Below are 16,182 nucleotides of genomic sequence, written 5' to 3' on the forward strand. Positions count from 1 at the left end.
TTTACCTGAGGGATTAAGGACCACAGCCTTCCTCTGCAACAATTCCTTGCCAAACGTGGACACCGCGTCTAAATTCGTTTTCGGCAGGGATGTGTGTCCTAGAAAAGTTTGGTTGGGGCGAGCAGCAGCGTCTCCCAAAGATCTCAGCCCTGGGCAGGGTTTTCTATCCAGGCGCTCAAGGATGGGGATACCCCTTCTCTCTTCCAATCCCCCGGGGCCGATCCCCTTGAGGTAAAAGACCCCCACCCCTGGGGAACCTCAGCTCCCCGCGCCGTCCGCTCCCAGCCGCTCCTCGGTAATTAGCACTTTTCACCGGGCCGGGAGCGCGTTCGCCGGTCGCTCTTTACACCGGACACCAGTTCTCCCGGGAAAGGAGCGGCAGGTAAGCCCGACTCCGGACAGGCGTTGGGCTGGACAGCAACCTCAGAAGGAAGAGGGAAAGTACCTGATAGCTTCGTAGGTGCGCAATAAATATCTGATGACCGGCCGAATAAATGTGACCTTTGGACAGGTCGCTCGACAGTGTGTATGCCCCATCACAGGCCTCCAGACCTCCCAGCCACACATTCCCTAAGCGCAAGCGACTGCATAGCCCTACGTGTATATTTCTCCCCAAACGGGCGCCCTACTTTGGGCGATTATGTGACATGTGTCACCCAGGACTCTAATCCCCGCGGCCCCTAAAACTGCAGGCCAAGAGGGGCCATTTCAGGCTTCCTCCCTTTTTTTGTTTTCGAAGAGAAAGAGGGATGAGGTGGACAGGAGGTGTGGGGTGAGAGAGGCGTGAAGCGTCAATGCGCTCCCGGGTGACCCGGCCGGCCAGCCGGCCGGGTCGTGGGGCAGCGGGCGGCTGTCACCCAGCGGGGCGCCCGGGGGTGCGGCCCTCGGCCAAAGCGAGAGACTGGACGCGCTGGCTTGTCCTGGACTGGCTGGCTGGCTGATGCAAAAAGAAGAGGTGAGAGTGGGAAGTCCCAGCCCAAGGGGACTGTGTTTCCAAAGGGAGTGTGCTTTTTTTTTTTTTTAATCCTTCTTTTTTCGAAAATACCTGTCTTTAGTCAAGATACAAGGGAGCCACGCGTCATTCGGATTCCCTCACTTCATCCCTCGAACGGCCTGCGGGAAATTTCCTAGGTCGTTTTCTTTTTTGTTTTTCCCTCCCCGATTTTCCTCAACTAAAAATCTTTCAGGCATTTTCGCTGAAGGTGCTTTTGCCTTGCTGATTTAAAAATACAAACAAAATCAGCGCTCCACGCAGCGGCGCCTCGCTGGCAGCTGACTCCGCAGGGCCTGGGGGCTCGCACCAGCGGGCAGAGCTTCCTCCGCAGATCGCGGATTCGCACCTGCGCTTCCTCCCCGCATCCCAGCACCTTTCGGTTTCGGGGTGTTCAGTCCCAGGGAGGGCACCGACGAGAAAGAGCTGAGGTTCCCAGGGCGGCTTTGTAGGATTCCCCGAGGGGAGGGTGGGCACTATAGCGATGACTTCATCTCAGCCTGAAGGGACTCCAGCAGCTACTGCCTCTAAGATGTTCTATGGGGTGGGTGATTATTTCAGATCTGTATTAATCGGGGGAAATGTCTCCATCAAACTGTGGAAAAGGAGAAATGTTATTAACATACAATCCCGAAGGTAACTGTTTGAATTAAAGACGGATTCTCTTGTGTCTTTCTCGCACTCCTTTTCTATCTCAGCGGGACCCGGGAGGCTCCGGGGCAGAGAGCATCTCCTGATTCCTAGAACCTGTAGATTCTTGGGGCCACATCGGGCGTCCTTTCTGCTGCGGGTTGGGCTCCGCTGTGGAGCGGCGTGAGCGAGGCGCGAGGGCAGACGCGCGCAGCCTGGTCGCCTGCCCTCTGGTCGCTGCTCCCGAGGCAGCACCTTCTGCCCGGAGGGCCCCAGGAGGACCAAGCTCCTGGGGTCAGCCTCCAACTTGTGAGTGTCCGCGAGACTGACGTCTTAAGGCTGGGGGCTTTGGCTATAGAGGGTTCTCGGAGATGTGACGTCACAAAGACTGCAGCGGGTAGACGGACACGGAGCCTTGACAGCCCCGGGGTTTCGAGAAGTGAGGGGTCACAAGGAACCCGGGGATCGCTGGGCTTCCGGCTTTGTCATTGTTTATTTCGAATTAATTTCGTGTTGTGCGTCTCTGTTTGCAAGCCCGCAGGAGAGACGCAGCGAATACCCGATTGATTCCATCCCCGGTTTGTTTGAAGGGAGGAGCAAGGGGCGCCTCTGGTGCTCTCACAGCCTTCAATAGCTCCAATAGACAGATCACGGATTTTGAGAACGCAGTTTTTTCCTTTTCTTTCCTTTTTTTTTTTTACTTTCTCTCTTTGACGTTTTTCTTCCAAGGCCCTTTCACTGATGTAAAAGGACTAAGTGGACTCTTACGTCTCTTTTTTACCTGTCCCCAACTCCTGTTTTCTTTTTTTTTCTTGATGAGTGTGAAATTTGGCCTGGCATAGGTGAAAGGGACCCTTTTTTTGGTCCCTCTCTTAAATCATTAAGACCCAGAAAATTTCACAGTATCTCTATCACTATCTTTAGGACAAAATGTGTTTACATCCAGTGGAAAAGGCGCATTGTTTTCTTTCACGCTGAGCCCTAGGACTGGAACCTGCTTCTCCACCAGTTTCCAGGTTGGCTGAAAGGTGAGGAAGGGCCCAGCGGCACAGCGCAGACAAGGCCGGACTGGTTGCAGAAACTGCTTCCCTTTGGGGTGCCCCTAAAACTCACAAACTGTCAGCTTGGGTTAGCAGAATAGAACTGTCTTTTTAGCCTCATCTGCCTTAATATCGAAGTGCAAAGCAGTGACAAATAAGCAGTTACTGATATAATTTAGGGGGAGAGTTACTAGAGATCTAAATATCAGGGCATTTATTATTGCTCAAAAAGGAGACAGAGTCTTAGAGGGCCCTAAATGTAGGCATCTTCCCCTTAAATACTCACTTCCTTGGAGCGATGGAGACATCTCGCAGGTGGAGACGTTTTCCTCGGCAACTAGGAGAAAAGCTGTCTGACTGAGGGTTGGTATCTCCAGTAGGAAAGGAAGGCAGGGTGGGTGGTCTTGGCTCAGACACTCTATCCAGGCATTCACCCCACGCCTCCAGGGTCCACTTCCTCCTAGGGGCCTGGCTCCAGTGCCTCCTGAAGGAGCCCAAACTCAGCTTTTGTTTGACCTCAACTGTATTAAATGCAGGAGGCATCCTGGGGAGTAAACAAGGTGCTTGGAAATTTGCAAGACATAGACAATCACAGAGGGCTGTGAGGGAACTGGGGAGCGAGGTCCGTGGGTCTGAGTGTTGGCTCTAGGGCCCTAGATGATGGAGTAGAGTTCTGGGCTGGGGAAAGTGCCACAGGGTGGAGAAGTCTTGTCCCCTCCATCCTATATCATTCCCTGACATTCTTTCACTTGTCATCTCTCTCCTTGTTAGCCCAACATTAATCATTGTCAGCCCCCACGTAAATCAATTCAGCAAATATCACTTTAGGGTTTACTGTGTGCCTGAACATCCAGTGGGGATAAGATTGGATCCCTGCTGTTATTGTCTCCGTGTCCAGTTCTTGGCAGAATTCTGTGTCTGTCCACCCATACCCTGCTTTGCCCGCTGGGCTCACTGTGTCCTGAGACCCTCCTGCTCTACCTTGATCTTGGCTTTTCTCTTTCCTTACTCTGAAAGGACACCTGAGTCACAGAGAGCTGCCTCTCATCCTTGCCTCTCCATCCATGTGCTGAGGGGAAGGGAAAGAATGGGGAGAAGTGGTCCTGAGCTCTGGGCTCAGTGTCAGATTCCTTTCCATCTCTTTCCTCTTGGTCCCAGAAGTCACCTCGTCTTCTATCCCTGATGATGCTGTACTGCTCTTTGCCTGAGCTGTCAGCCCCCCCACCCCCCTTTGGTCCAAGCCCAGAAATGCCTTGTAGTGTGTGGTACACTTCACTCTCTCTTTAGGGGACATCTGCCAACCGGTGCAGTGGTGATGACAGTTTCCAGATGATTTTCCAGGAGCAAAGAAATCTTCTGGGGGAGGAGAGCATGGCATTGGCCAAACGCTGAGTGGGCTGAACATTGTGGTTCCGGAAGAGGCCCAGGGAGGTGGAGCTTTGTGGGGCTCCAAGATTGCTTTTTCCCCTTTAGATTCTGCCTCAAGCAAAAGTCACTAATTACTTTTTATTTTCCTGGCATTCAAGCGCTGTCTTGATTCTGACTCTCCTCCAGGAATTTAGGTCTGAGGAAAGCGGGGTTTCAGGGTGACACTGGTGGGGGCATTTGCCTCCAAGCTCCCCTTCCTCAGGTGAGCTGGCCTGACTCCTGCTCCAGCTGACTCTGGGGTTACTGTGATTGGCCCGGAGGACTGGACAGGTTAGGATGGGGTGAGCGTTCACCGACCCTCTCTCCTTCTGTCCCTGGTCTTCCCCCGCCCAACTTCACTTCTGCCAGGGGCTCTTTGAGTTTTAGTCAAGCAAACCGGGAAGTGGGAGTGAGGTTGCCTTTGAGCCTTAAGAATGGGTTCAGAGAAAAGCTTAGATTCTCTTTTGAATCCCAAAAATGCCAAGCAATGCTTTCTTACAGAGGAGGAATGATTGATTTGCCTTCATTTGCTCATTCTCAAGAGCAGCCCTAAATCCTCAAGTCTCTTCCCATGTCCTTTGGTTGTTTCTTAATGACTCACAAGCAGAAATAGCCTAGTCCTCCTGGATTTATTATTTATTATTATTCCCCACCTTCGAGATTTTCCTTCCTCATGGACTGAGGAGCCTTCCTCACAACCCTTTCTTGCAGCACTCCTCTCTCTTTTGAGGGAAGAGTGTCTCTCCCAGATAAAAGCTGCCCTCATCTACTGTTCTCTGGGGAAAGATGAAGACACTCATTCAGACTATGGAGTAAATGACTATATACTTAGTCTAAGAGGCAGCCAGACTTTAATAGTGAATAGAGATCCAGTTCAAATGCTCAGTGAAGACTTGAGATCTCCCCAGGAATTGATACTTGCTCTCGTCTCTGTTCTTATAATATTTTGTTCACGCCTCTTTGTGCTGTCACTTGTCCTCTGTGTGTGTGTATGCTTACCATTTAACTGTGATCTCCTTGAGGGCAAGGACAGAGAGTTATCTTTGTATTTCCAGACTGTGTGCCACATAGACTCTGCTGCATTGAGCAAATGTGTGACCAAAATTTAGCCAAAGCAATGAATACCTAATGGTAGATTTCAGCTACCAAGCACATAGTGGGACCCTGTGACCAGCTAAATGGGATGTCTTTATGGTTCCCCTCAAAATGTGTTCTGTAGATGGCTGCCTATGTCACTTACAAGGAAATCTCTCCATGTCCTGGAACCCTCTTTTAACTTTCCTACCGTCTGACTTTTTTCTCTAAGAAAGGGTGTTGGAGACATGCCTTTGGAGAATATTTGGAGTGATGGATAGAAAGCTTTCAGATCGCAATCTTTATGCTTTTCTGGCCTGGATTTACAAGTTTTGAGAAAACAATCAAACCACAACCTGAAATCATTATTAACATATCAGAGCCTCTGAACCCCCCCCCAGACCTTGCTACCCAAATATACAGTGATCATAAACATTTTTTTCTTCCTGGTTTTCTTGCTTGCTTTTCTAAGCGCCCGGCACAGTCCTTTCACGGGTGAGCCTCTGTGTGGCTGACTGCTGAATGCATGGGGGGCGGGGAGGGCTGTGGGCAGGCGGCTCGGGGTGCAGAGGAGACAATGGTGACCGGCTTTCCTCGGCAGCTCCTCTGAGGAGGCATTTTGTCTTCTCTGCAAACGGTGCTGCTGTTTGTTTGGAGGAAGAGAGCCGTGGGTATGGAATTAGGGGGTGTCATGTGGGCCGCACGTGTGGCTGGAGCTACCTGAAGTCTGCAGCCTAATCACTCCCAGATGGCCCCAGGGACCATGGTCCCGGGAGCCCCAGAAGCCCAGATCCGCCCCCCAGCGCCTCCTGGAGGGGGAATTTAAAGGGAAAGAGAAAATGGAAGTGTGTGTATGGGGATGTGTGGTGTCGAAGAACTTTTGGGACTTGCCATATGGTTTGGACCTTACATGCTGCATCTTCCCCAAACAGAGGCATTCCAAACACGAATGACCCGTCTCCACCTCTGCCCCTAGTTCCAAACCTGCTTTATTTGGAAGGAGAGGTAGAAGAAAATGAAAAACATGAGGAGGAGAGAAGCCTCGCTCCAGGAACTATTGCATTGGCCTTAGGGTGGGGTGGGGTGGGGTGGGCGGAGTTAATTTCAACAGGTATTTATTTAGTTATTAAATGTCAAAAAGGCCACAGCTTTTTGCTTGTCCTGGGTGAAACTTGTTGCTCAGATGGGTGGGGTGTTGCAGTGTGAGGGGTCAAGGGTGGGCATTCTCTTCCACCCAATGGGCAGCCACTCCATGCAGGAAACGTGGGGGGCTGGCTTGGGGAAGAGAAGCTTCCGGCTTGGCCTCAGTCTGTTTAGAGCCTGTATTCTCCCTGCTCTGTCCAAGGCGCTGTGTCCACTTCTAGCCACACCGTGGTCTCTGTCCCTCTGCCCCCAGAACCCACCTTTGCCTGCGCTCACACAACTGTACACAGTTCCCACCGAACACCTGTTTACTCACTGCAGAATCACTCATTCACATAAAGGAGTCCTGGGGGCACGCACCCTACCCTCTCTCTCTCCCTCACATACATGCACACACACGTGTGTTGCTCTGAAGCCTGTATTCATCTGCTCTTGTGTCTTCTCACCTATTGCTGAAAAAATAATTTCATTGCTAATGAATATTCCTTGCTGCTGCTTCCTGCTTCTGCTTTTGAAGTGCCCTACGTCCACTCGTCAGCTCTATTCCCTGGACATGTCTTGGAGGCTGTGAGGGGAAGAAATTACTCTCGTTGCTTTTCCTGTGAAGAAACAGAAGCCCTGAAAATAGCGTGCGGCTTGCTCAAGGTCACGCAGTTAATGGGAGAGGCAGATCCCTGGATCCCGAGTTGCGGGTGCCACGTCTGCCTCCCCCATGAGCCCGTGTGCACACGGAATTCCACACGCTGCTGTGACCACGGAACTCTGGCTCCCAGGCGCGCAGGCCAGCCGGCCAATGGGCCCACTCCTCCACACTCTTGTTGTTCCGCCTGCCTCTCCCTTGGGCTCCGGCTCTTTTTTGGGTCACGCGGAGAGACCAGGGCTCCGCTCTTTGGTGAAGTGCATCTCTGATCCTATCTCCTCCCTTCTCCCCTAATCAGGGTTTGGCTGCCTTTGTCTCGGAGGAGCAGAGAACAAAGTGTGACTTGAACCATGCACATCGAACGTATCTTCCCTTCTTTTAATTTCCTCTTCGTGAGAACGTCTGTGGGCTTGCAGGACTGACGTGCTGGTTGATTTTGTTTCACAGCAATCATTTTACTTCATTTTACTCTGATGAGTGTTGGGATTTCTTTCTTCTCTGGGTTGCGTGGCAGCCTGTTTACATCTTGATCCAGGCTTGTCCAGATTTTCAAAACCATTTTGTTCTATAAAGCAGAAATGGGGTGTCACCATTCCCTGAAACCTGGAAGAGTCCTCATAGTTTTAGGAGTGCAGGACCCTTCACCCTGCCCCTTTTCTTTTCTGCCCCATTTGTTCATAAGAGGAAATATTTGCAGAGCCCTGACTATGTGCTCGGCAACCTGTGAAGGGCTGTACCTGCTTATATGACCTGGATCCCCCAGAAAACCTTTCCTTGTAGTTCTTATTATTTTCCCCATTCAACGGATGAGAAAGCTGAGGTTTGGAATGGTTAATTCTCTTGTCCAAAATCTCATGGCTTTAAGTGTTAAGGGGTAAAAATGCACACTAACAACAAAAACAAAGAAACAAGAAAGCAATGGCTACCAACTCTCAGATGCTTACTGTGTAAAAACTTATTAATACCAAGATCAGACGGGCTATGCCATCATCATCTCTGTTCTCCAGTAGGGGAAACTGTTAACTCTCGTTTCTTATTGGCCTTGCCTTATTTCCTTTGGACTCTGTTTTGTGGGGGCAATGGTGTCCCCAAACAAGGTTGTCATGGAAGAGGTTGAGTTGAGAGGGAAGAGTGGCTGCTGAGATGCCTGAATCTCAATGGCTGTCTTGCATTTTGCACGGGCCATGGCAGAGACGGGAACTGATGATGTCGCTGGTTCTCTGCACTTCCTATTGGTCCTCGCTGTTTGCTCCACTAGCTGTTCTCCGCCTTAGCTTAGACATCTATTCGTCCCCTGATGCTGAAGGACCACGTGGGAGAAGGACACTTCTCTTTGGGAGGAATCAAGATTAGAATCTTTTGGTTCAAACCTGGTCTGAATGATAACACATTTCATTTGTACAGCAAAGACTGGTGTTTAAAACTTGATTGCGTATAACACTTGGGGAGAGAGTTGTGGTCCCGGTTTAAGGAAAGAGGAAGCTGAAGCCAGGAACGGTAGGGCAGATAGATGGCTGGGAGGCTCAGAACTCAGATTCCCTGAGGATCTTATTGAGCTTTCCACCATCCTTTGGCTGTTTTCTCCATGGAAGAGCTAGATTAGAATTCAACTGACTTCAGTCTTAATTTTTTTTTTAAGATTTTATTTTTTTCCTTTTTCTCCCCAAAGCCCCCTGGTACACAGTTGTATCTTCTTTGTTGTGGGTCCTTCTAATTGCGGCATGTGGGACGCTGCCTCAGCGTGGTTTGATGAGCAGTGCCATGTCTGTGCCCAGGATTCGAACCAACGAAACACTGGGCCGCCTGCAGCGGGGCGTGCGAACTTAACCACTCGGCCACGGGGCCAGACCCTTAATTTTTTTTTTTTTAAATTGGCACCTGAGCTAACATCTGTTGCTAATGTTTTTTTTTTTCCTTCTTCTCCCCAAAGCCCCCCCAGTACATAGTTGTATATTCTAGTTACAGGTCCTTCTAGTTGTGGCATGTGGGACGCTGCCTCAGCATGGCCTGATGAGCGGTGCCATGTCCGCACCTGGGATCCAAACCAGCAAAACCCTGGGCCGCCCAAGCAGAGCACGTGAACTTAACTACTTGGCCATGAGGCTGGTCCCCAGTCTTAATTTTTGACAACTATTCCTGTATAATTGGTAGGAAAAATGGAAAGGTGGGGTAAAGGCAATTGCTAAGGACCGTCTCCAGAGAATATATAGAACGGGGACAGAAGATTTCAAGAGAAGGATGAAGATCAGATAGTTTAGTAACACATTTTATTGATGTTCCCTGAGTGCAGATCCCTCTCAGGGGATCCAGGGAGTCTAGTGGGTATGAGATTCAAATGCTAGGACTCCTCCTTCTGGGAAGCATCCAGTTTGTTCTAACAATGACAAGTAGCTCTTCAAAAAAGCAGCGCACATTCATTCCACAAACATTTCACGAATGCAAGAAGGCTGGCTCAGTGCTATACAGCTGCCCAAATTGACCAACTGCAAGGCAGCTTAGTTTCTGAATCCATCATGTCACACTGTGCTGCTTTCTTAGCTAAGGCCTCGTCAGTCTGGCCTTTTGCAAAGAAACTTTGGGGACCTGATTAGAAAAAAAGAAAGCAACACATCCGTGCCACATAACTGGACACTCCCCTATGCCTTCCCTGTGTGGGTCTGACACTCGGTCACAGACTTTTTCTAAGTCTGTGGCCACAAAGGTTTCCATGGACGAAATAAGTGCTTTGTGTATTGGAAACTGTGAATAAAAAGTTAGAGGGAGGGGGGGAAAAAAAAAGGGCTAACCATCGAGCTCACCCAAACCCTAAACCTCAGACTCTTGGAAGGGCCAGCAGCATAAAACTGTCCCAGACTGCAAACATACCGTCAGCGGGGAGGCGAGGGAGACGTTCTGGAGAGACTGGTGGTTCTGCCACTGCGGAGTCCACACTGAGCAGTGGAGGTCCTTTTTAAGTTCCTGAAAGCAAGACCCTTTCTTCCTGCCGCCCCTCACCTCGCTCCCTCTGACAAGGCTGGCCCTCTCCGGCGGGGGGCTCCTGGCTGACCCCCGAGAGCTAACATCGGCCTCCCCCTTGATAGCAGCCACCTCTCCTGCCAGCGCTTCTCTGGTTGAGCAGGAGCCGTCCTTTCAGATTCCCCATGGTTTCTGAAAGAAGGTATTGTTATTTTCTCGAAACTGCCCAGGTTAGGAACAAAGGCAGACTCTGGATCTTCCTTAAGCAGGATAGAATTGAATTGGCATTCCTTTAAAATGGCTTGTTATTACAGCCGATTTCTGCTAACAATTACCTGACAATATAGAAAGGGGACTGACTCCTTTAGGGTCTTGTCGAGTTCTCCTTTTCTCTTTTTCTTTTTGTGGAGCCTTAAAAAAAATCGGAGTTTAGATTTGGATGGGTCTAGTCTGTTTACATCCATGACGTATGTGTAAATCTTTCTAGACAAACAATTATTTTATACAACGTGTGTGTGTGTGTGTGTCTGTGTGTTCTGGAGAAAAGAAAATAGGGATCATTTCTTTCGTCTTATAATCATGTTGTCTTTTCTTGAGAACAGGATTGTAGAAAAAAGAGAAGAGTGAGTTGCTGGATTTTGGAAACGTGTATAGAGACTGATATGAAGGTTTGTTTCACAAGCGGGATTTAGTATTTTTTTAAAATTATCTGATGTAAGTGAATGTCTTGCATGGAGTTGGCGCTCAACAAATATTTGTTGAAAAGAATTGCACCTGCTACGCTTGATATTTTCAAGCAGGAGAAAGTCCAGGCTCTGTGCTGGAATTGGTTAGGTGGAATAAAATGTTTTCCTGTTGGTTTGGGAGATATGAGAGTTCTGAAAACTCTACTGCAACAAAGCTTAAGCAGATGGTCAGGACATTTGGTTAAACCTAAAAGCGAATTTTTGTTAACACCATGCAACCTCCATATATCTTTCAGGTAATAACCCTCAATCGGGAGTTCCTTAGAACAAAAATGTGACCTCTGTGTCCTTGTAAATATTTTGCATGACCTTCTGTAAGGCACTTTGCTTCTCAACAAGCCAGTTTTCTCATATTAAAAATGAGAAGTTGTCTTGTCTGAGTTTGCATAGATATTTAAGCGGCACTGACTCAGGCTTACTGGGGATTTTGACCTCTGAGATAAGAGCTGGATTTAAAAAGCCAGTCCAAACCAAACACCTGGCATTATTAGCATTGGTATTCCATTACATCTGTTCGCTTGATAGAGAAGCTGGGAGCAGAATTGGGGGGTGCCCTAATGGCCCAGCCTGGTGAGAGGTAGGATACTCCGTAAATATCCCTTATAGACTGACATACCTCTGGAGCTCAGGAGCCAGCTAAACAGAAAATTCCCCAAATACCAGGAGATTTGGTTGTCTGGGCCTGGATGGAAGCTCCTTGAGACTTCAGACATGTGCTGGTTCTTTCAGAAGTAATTTGTGTCAAGAGGGGGTCGTGTCCATGTGACAGTCTTTGTAATGTGAGCCGCGTACCAATAAGCAGAATCCTCTTTGATGAGGATGAATTTGATAGCAGAGAGATAGGTTTGTGTTTGTTTGTTTCCACCAAAACCGAGGTGTCACCTTCCCCTTTCACCCCTCTGTTCCCACCTTCCTGGCTCCCTCTTACCGGCCCCACACATTGATTTTAATTTTCAACACTTAGCGCCTGACTTAGTGATCTAACATCACTGACTCAGAGAACGGGAAAGGTCAGTCTGACTAACACCTCACCCAGAGTCCTGGGATTAGCATCCAAAACAAACAGATCAGAGATGGGCTGTGGACTCCCAAGAGACGATTCCCACGTGTGAGAAAGCCCAGGAGAAACGGATGGCGTTTCTCAAGCTCACTGACGTCACTCAGGTTCATGATCCAAGGCTTTACCTTACTGAGGTTGGGGGTTGGAATGCTACCGGAAGAGCAGAAGAGCTGGGCTGGTGGATTAAAAAAAAACCAGAGGGAGGGAGGGAGGGAGAGGAGCTCTTTCTGCTAATCAAAGGAGAAACCAAATTAAACGAATGAAGTCCAAGAAAAATACAACTCTATTGTTTTGGGGGCATAAGATGCTGGCTTGGAGGCTTCGTTGAGTAATCTCAGTCACACCCTTTCTCTGTGGGACTGAAGGAATGTTGGCTGTTTTTCTGGAGGCCAGGTGGGAGGTGGGTAGACAGGTCTATGGAGATGAGAATTTCTTGGAGCTAGAACTCTCTGAACATCCCTGTGGCCTTGCAGCTGGGAGGCTGGGACAAAAAGAAGCAGGAATGTGGTGCCGAATTAGAGCCAGGACGCAGCGACCCCAGTAAAGGATCTGGGAGCAGAAAAAGGTGGAAGAAAACTAGGAAACACGGAGAGAAATGACCCTGTTCTTTTTGGCCACATCTGAACAGGGGCTTCTGTGTCCTCAAGAGCCCCTTGGCTCCCTTTCATTAAACCTTAGGGCGGATGCCCAGGGAGAGGTGGCGTGTCTGAGTCTGGGGTGCGACGGGAAGCAGGAAGTACCAGTCATTTCACAAGAAGCCTTGACACTGGAGAGAGAGCCAGTGAAAACTGGCAGACCCCCAAGGTGGGGTAGGAAAGTCTGGCCCAGTGTAAAGAACACTTGGCTTCACATAATTCTGTGGGTATATTAAAAAACAGGGCAGTCCACAAAGTTGTTCTGCCAGCCCACCTAAAACATCACTTTCTCTTCCCCATCCTTGATTGTTTCTCTACGATGACATGTCAGCTGCTGGTGGTAAACTTCCATGGCTCAAGGAAGGATTAACGTGACCAGATGTCTTGGCAGGATAGTCCTTCCCAATAGCAAGTTCTTGAATATAATTCTCATGAATGTATGTAGGCTTTTGGTGGACTCTGCTACCTTATTTCATCCCTCCTTCCACCCCACTCTTTCTCCTTCTCTTTAGATTTTAGCAAGAATCCTAATTGTGTAGATACAGCTCTGGAATCATCTGCAGCTCTACTTTTGGGAGAGCTATACTGTTCAATCAGCCGGTGGTCCGTTTCCTTCTGAACATGTCCATCACTTTTCTAGATCCTTGTCTCTTTCCTGGGCTGGGGACCCCTCACCCAAACTCCAGCTCCAGCTCACTAAACTCTAACTTATCTTCTTCAACTACTAATGGCAAAGATTCAGAATATGCTCCTTCTTTTTCATCTTGGATGTAAAATTTACCAGATTTATCAACGATGTCCTATCTTGGTGTGTCTGAAACTGTATCCCTTTGAAAAAGACAATTTCATTGGGGTGCTTTCAATTTTTTGCAAAACTCTTGTTCACAGTTGGGTTTGTTTCAGTCCTCACATCTCTGGATTTATGCCAATGGGTATTATTACTTATCTTCTGCACAACAGCACTCTGGTTTGAGAACTCTTGGGTTCTCTCTCTTTTTTTGATCAACTTGCTATGTGACTTTAGAAAAGCTATATCACATCTCTGGGCCTTAGTTGTACCTCTTACTCAAAGGTATTTCTTCAGCAAAAATTAATGTCTACTCACTCTTTCTTTTGCCTTTCCCAAGGCTGGGAGGCTTACCCTGGAACTCTCTGACATCATCCCTGATGGAGGAGTCTGGGTAGAGTGAGTTTGAAGGCACTTAGGATGAAGCAAGAGTTGGAAGCAGTCACGAGTGTTTTGGGCTGAAAGATGGCAGTCTGTTTGCCTTTAAGGAATCCCATGCCTTACCTAGAATCAAAGAAGAGCTAATCATCGATGGGGCTTTAGCCCCAGAACTTTCAGGGTTTGAATTTGTATGGCAGCCACCATGGAAAATATCTTTGAGCTAAACAGATGAGGGATGAACCAGTCTGGAAATATTTCCACAATGTCAATAGCCATGTTTACAGTAGAGCATATGGACAGAGTTTAGATTTGATAAATTTCCATCTCTTTTTAAAAAAAGATGATCCAGCCAACAAAAGGTATACCTTGACAAGTGCTCTTTTCTGAATTCTATTTGTCTGATATGGCATAGAAGTACCCAACTATGGCATTTTAACATTTTCCAGTTCCTTACCACAACCATACCATCCCGTGTTCTCAATTAAAAATCTGAGCACTCAAAGTAGTGCTTTGCAGAAGAGTCTTTGCCAGCTATCCAGAAAACAATTCAGCTATCCAGAAAACTGTCAGTTTGAGGGTGACACTCTTAGTATTGGGGTACAGTAATGGCCTCAACTAAGAATGGAGCATAGGAAGCCAGGGCGGTGAGAAGGACTTATTGTTGGCTATGATCTTAGCTATAATTGGGAGCTAATTGGATGCCTTCTCTAAAAATACTACTACTGCTAATAATAATAATAATCCTTGAATTATTTGCTGAAAAGCCACTGCAAGTAAAAGCTTTTCACTAAACGTGCCATGTTCACTGTTGCTCATTTCACAATGGCATCACAAGGTGGCCAACCTGCGTTTCCAGCCCGATTCTCTACAATGGGAGATAACAGTAGGGCCCCTCTCAGGAGGGCACTGTGAGCATTTGAGCTAGTGGGTGTCATGTGGAAGAGTTCCTGGTGTCCAATAAATACTCAGCGTAGGTTAATTGAGTAAGCTCTATGCCCACAATAAGTAGAGGGCAAGCTGAGGCTCAGAACAATAAAATAACACATCCAAGGTCACATAGTGGTAAGTGAAAGAATTGAGATTGAAACCCAGGTTTGTCTGTAACTGTAACCTGGCTCTTCTCATTTCCGAAAGACGATGGTGAGAAGCCCTGGAGAGCAACTTGAATGACCACCGAGTCCTGATTTCCCATGTCACAGGTTTCCCGTGACAAGTCTCTTGAAAAATGTGGCTTGGAGAAAAGGATAAGAATACAAGAGCCATGCAGGAGAGAGTAATAACTTACAAATATGTCTCATGATTGGTTACTGTATGATCTTTTCAAATTTTCTGGATATTTGAAATGTTCATAAGAAATTGTTGGAAAAAAATATGGCACAATGGAAGGAAAATGAGGCTTATGCTGAAGACAAGAGGGCCTTTGCTCAGCAACCCAAACTGTAATCTCAGCATTTTCTAGAGGTGAGAAGGGTAGTGGCCTGAAGCTCTGAGCACCTTTTCGGGGGGCCTGGTCTCTGAGAGTTGCTCAGCGTGATTCAGAGGATATCTGCCGTAGGTGGAAGATAGGTTCTCAGGAACAAAAAGCTTCTTTTCCCAAAACATTGCTGATCTGTAGATTACATAATGTAGAGTTATGTGTCTGCTGGGAGGTTGGCAGGAGCCTGAACATGATATGTTGATAATACATGGAGTCTTGCATGCAAACTTTGTTTATGTGCTGGGCCCTCCCTCCGAGTCTGGGGCAGGTAGCTGGCTGCACAGCCTCCATCAGAGCCTGGAAGAGTCAGTATTTTATGGACACTCATGTTTATTTTGCTGTCTAACTATGCTAGCCAATGTGAGTTTGGTTAAAGCAAAGCACTGTAGAGAGATGGAGAAAGCATCCTTTGATACAGAGGCAACTGCACTTCCATATGTATCTTCCTTGTCAGATGGCATCCCTGTGCGTGGAGGAGGGCCCACCCATGGTCCGAAAGGAGACGAGAACCCTACTTTGATGCTTTATCTAGTTGCCTAAAAACTTTGTTTTTATGTGAATGCTCATAAATATTTAACCAAGTTTTGTGTCAAAGTTGGCTGTTGTCTTCTGAGAACTGAGAACTGGCATTCCATCTTTGAAGGGATAGCAGAAAGACACAGCGGCAGAAAGTCTGCCACTTCCAAGCCATCAGATCTGAGTGGGAAAAGAGACCAGCCCTTCTCAAGAAGCCTTCGCCATCGCAGCCAAAAGGGAGCTCAGGCCTCAGGTTGAGGCAGGTTCCCATGAAACAGCCAAATGTTTGCAAAACAAGCACCAGGATGAAGAAGCTCAGTCTGCAGAGACATCCCAAGGTTGCGACAGTCTTGGAAGATGTGAGAGTGAGCTGATGGAAGAGCCCTGGGGAGCCAAGGCTGGGAGGCAGACCTGCCTGGGAAAAGCATGGTCCCCCGTGCTCCCTGCCTGGGACGCAGTGTGCTGAGCAAGGAAGGGCTAACTGGCTGAGATAATTGTCCAGTGTTTATATTTGAAAAGGGATACCACACTTCCAGGATAATTCCCTCCAGCCTCCTCGTGAGCTAAGATTTCCAATTGGTCTAGAATCCTGAAGAGAAATCAGGGGCTGATTACCTGGCCGGCTGGGCTGCAATCACACCTTTCAATACTAATTATCTGCTCTTTGAGTTCAATGACATTGAGCATCCAGGCTCTGGCT

Source organism: Equus caballus, chromosome 11 (genome assembly GCF_041296265.1).
Source record: "Equus caballus isolate H_3958 breed thoroughbred chromosome 11, TB-T2T, whole genome shotgun sequence".
In the NCBI taxonomy this organism is placed as follows: Eukaryota; Metazoa; Chordata; class Mammalia; order Perissodactyla; family Equidae; genus Equus; species Equus caballus.